This window comes from Cricetulus griseus, chromosome 2, assembly GCF_003668045.3.
Source record: "Cricetulus griseus strain 17A/GY chromosome 2, alternate assembly CriGri-PICRH-1.0, whole genome shotgun sequence".
NCBI lineage: Eukaryota > Metazoa > Chordata > Mammalia > Rodentia > Cricetidae > Cricetulus > Cricetulus griseus.
In genome coordinates, this window is record NC_048595.1 from 156,660,345 (window position 1) to 156,664,625 (window position 4,281).

At 46.6% G+C, this 4,281-nt stretch overlaps 1 pseudogene; it reads right to left on the minus strand.

Annotated features, from left to right (window-relative positions):
- Positions 1-1,090: 1,090 nt before the first annotated feature.
- On the minus strand, positions 1,091-4,026 carry LOC100756563 (annotated as a pseudogene).
- Positions 4,027-4,281: the final 255 nt, after the last annotated feature.

Here is a 4,281-nt window from a genome sequence, read left to right on the forward strand (position 1 = left end):
GTGTGTCCCGTTGTCTCCCACCCCTAGCCCCCAACAACAGGTAGGGACTGAGGGGTGCTGGGAGAGGCTGGCAGCCAGGTCGGCTTTGATAGTTAAGTAGGCGCCTCAGCTGCTTGCCCCAGGTTTGAGACCTACCAGCCTACATGTATGTATGTGTACCCTGTGTGTGCCTGGTGCCCACAGAGATCAGGAAAAGGCATCACGGTTCTCTTGAACTGGGGTTAAAGACAATTGTGAACCACTTTGTGAATTGAATCTGTATCTTTTTCAAGATCAACAGGTGCTATTAACTACTGAGTCATCGCTCCAGTCCCAGTGTCTGTTTTCTCCATCCCCCAGTCCCCATCTCCACCATTCCCTCTCTAGGGTCTCACCTTGTAACTGGCTGGCTTGGAACTTACTGGTCTGGAACTCATAGAGATCTGCCTGCCTTGCCTTCTGAGTGCTGGGATTAAAAGCGTGCACATTGCACCCGGCTGCCACCCCACCCTCATTCAGTCCCTAATGAGGAAACAATCTCAAGGAAAGAGCAGGATGGAGAAAGTCAGAGCAAGCATGACAGTGTCATCCTGGCATCAGTCACCAGGTATCCCACATTCCTTCAAGGCCATTTTGGGTTCTCATTGTAGGAAAATCATCCTGCCCCTGGCCTGTCCTAGTACTTGGAAATCCCCACCCCCAGGATTAATACTCTGCTGCTCTGTACTTTTCCACTAGCCCATTGAACATGCTTCAAAGACCCCATAAAAGCCTGCCCTCTGCCCAGCCTGCTGCTCTGTTATGCCATTCTGGGTTTCTCCCCAATAAATCTCCTGAACGAATGGTGTGACTGTAATATTCTTTAACTCCAGATCACCAAAATACCCTTGGACCAGAAACCCTTTCACTCATACTTCGCAAAGAAGCACCTTGGTGAACTGGAGGACAAGTGATGACAGAGTTTACAGAAAGAACAAAAACAAGGGAGTGGTCTCCAACGTGAGAACTCTGTTGGCTGTTTTGCAAAAATAACTCCATAGCAATGAGGGTCAAACTAGGGTGTCCCATGTAGGAAAAAATATTGCTTGCCACGTTCAACCCAGGAGCAGCATCAACATTTATCCTGGGGGAAGGTGACTCCAATAGCCTTCTTCTCCTCCTCAAGGATTTCAGCCAAGAGCTCTGCCTGAGGAACTGCAAGGCTTTCCTTAAGACCTTTACAAAGGCACTCGCAGACATGGTTGACTTCATAACTCATGCATGATCCATTCATAAAATTGTACCCTAGCTTCTTTGTCAAAAATCAGGTGTTCATAGGTGTTCATAGGTTCACAGATAGGCAGAGGGAACTCTTTGTACTCGTCATTCACCACCAGCTCTATTGGACTCTATGTTTTGTGAATCTGGGCCATGCCCTTGGTGCCAGTCACATATGCTGTGTTGGGGAGTTTGAAAGTGATGCTACAGGTGAAGCTGCCGTGGAGCTCTCCTGGATACTGAAGAAGCACACTGACAGTGCTGTCCATACCTGTTTCATGAATGTTTTCCATGGCTGAAATCTTCTCCAGCTTCAGCACACCAAAGACCAGGGAGAGGAACTGGCAGTAGATGCCTAGATCCAGCAGGCTGCCACTGCCCTGGCTCCAGTCTGTGGCCTGGAGTAAAAAGGTTACATCTATCCCCATTTCCACCCTGGCCACTCCATTTCACAACCTTTCTAATTTGGGCCATTCTGATTATTACAAAGTATCATCTTGGGTTTTTCTTTTGTTGCTTATTATTTTTTTATTTTAGAAACAATTTTATTTTACATATTAATTCCCCATTCCCTCACCCACCCATCCTCCCATGCCCGCAACCGATCCCCCAGCCCACCCACCCACTCTCCAAGGATAGTTAGGCCCTCCACTGGGGATCATTAAAGTCTGTCTCATCATTTTGGGGAGGGTCTAGGACCTCTTTCATGTATCTGGGTTGCAATAGTATCTCACCATAGGGAATGGGCTCCCAAAGTCCATTTGTGAACTAGGAATAAACACTGGCTCCACTGTTAGAGACCCCATAGACTGCCCAGGCCTCCTAACTGGTACTCACATTCAGAGGGTTTGGTTTGGTCCAATGCTGGTTCCCCAGCTTTATGACTAGGGTCTCCATGCTCTCATGAGGTCAGGTCAACTGTTTCTGCTGGTTTCTCTATCATGGTCTTGGCTCCTTTGCTCATCCTTCCTCCCTCTCCACAACTGGATTCCAGGAGTATGGCTCAGTGTTCAGCTGTGGGTGCCTGTTTCTGCTTCCATCAGCTACTGGATGAAGGCTCTAGGAATGGCAATCAATCTCATTATAGGGGAAAGGAATCAAAGGTAGCCTCTCCGCCACTGCCTAGATTCTTAGTTGGGGTCATCCCCAAACATTTCCCCAGTGCCAGACCCCTTTCCAAAACTATACTGGCTCCCTCTACTAAGGCATCTCTTTCTTGCCCTCCTCTATTGCCCCTGTCTCAGTCCTCCTGATCTCTCCTGTTCTCTTCCCCCCTCCCCTTATCCCCCTCTCTCCTTCCCACCTCCCTACCATCTCCTCTCCCCACCCCCCTGTGTTCCCAATTTGCTCAGGGGTTCTTGTCCCTCCCCTTCTTTGGGAGACCATGTGTTCTTCTCTTGGGGCCCTCCTTGTTTCCTAGTTTCTCTGGTGGTGTGGATTGTAGGCTTGTAGTCTTTTGCTCTATGTCTAATATCCATATATGAGTGAGTACATACCCTGGTTGTCTTTCTGTGATTGGGTTATCTCAATCAGGATGTTTTCTTCCAGTTCCATTCATTTGCCTGCAAATTTCAAGATTTCATTTTTTTTCCCCACCGAGTAATACTCCATTGTGTAAATGGACCACATTTTCTCCATTCATTATTCGGTTTAGGGGCATCTAGGTTGCTTCCAGATTCTGGCTATTACAAACAATGCTGCTATGAATGTACTGGAACATATGTCCTTGTTGTATGAATGGGCATTCTTTGGGTATATGCTCAAGAGTGGTATTGCTGGATCTTGAGGTAGACTGATTCCCATTTTACTGAGAAACTGCCATATGGATTTCTCTGAATTTTGGAGACAGCGAACTTGAGGCTCTGAGACTCAGAAGTAGTAAGGCCTTGGTTCTGCTTGAACCCTACCACAATTCTGCTTGTTTGTTCTACTCAGGGGTAGTAGACCAGAAAGTGTGATTTCCTTTATGGTTTCAGTATTTCTTTCCTCATGTGAACATTTGAAAATTCAGTCACATCTCTTGTCCACTTACAGGGAGAGGCTTCTGGATTTTAAGTCCTTCCACTTTGGAGCATTGTTTCACTGTCTCAAGATTTCCTTGAATCCCTTTATCAAGGTGTATTTTGTTACTTTCCTTCTTTTCACAAAAGATTTTGAGACCTCCCAGACATCCAGAGTTTTTTTCAAGCAAAGTGAAAGCCAGAGAACAACTCATCTTCTCTGCTTCCTTCCAGGTCATCCTGTGACCCTGGGCAGTACACAGTCACCATTGCCCTGCACTGACCAGGTTGGGTGGGGGATTCCCAGGCCCATTCTCATATCTATTTCTCTGTCTGTCAGTACTGGCTGTTACTTACCATTTCGTAACGAATTTAACTCCTCAGAAGGGAATTAGATCTGTTCCTTTCAGTGATCTGGTCTTTAGAACATTTTTCCTTGCATTTTAATACATCTATTCCACAGCTCTTTTCTAAAACTTGACTTTATAGACGTGGCCTAGATATGTGCATGTTGTGATATGCCCGTGTCGCAGAATCCACACAGGACCACAAGGAGTCGGACTCCGACACAATCACTCAAGGGTCTTTTTTATGAATTTGAAGTTAACTTCCAACACAAAACCCCACACTCTGATGCAGCGGAGGCAGGGGGCACGGCCCTGAACACAAAGGAGTGTGAGTTTTTAAAGGGCAGGAGACTATTAGGAGTGGGGTGAAATGCCTTGGCATTTCGGGATTGGGCCAGTGGGTATGGAGCAAGGAGATTTTTTAAAATTATTGGTCGGGCCATTGGTGCTAACCCATAAATGGCTAACTAGGTGCTGTACATACTTCTGGAAACCATTAACTGCAGACAGGATGCCTCTAGTACATCTGGGACTTAGCGCCCTGTCCTTTTTTATTATTAATTTTTATTTAAATTAAGCAATTTTATTTTACATACCAATCCCAGGTCCCTCTTCCTCCCATCCTCCCATTCTCCCATCCTCTCCCCCTCCCACTCCTCCCATCTGCTCCTCAGGGAGGGTGAGGCTTCTCATAGGGG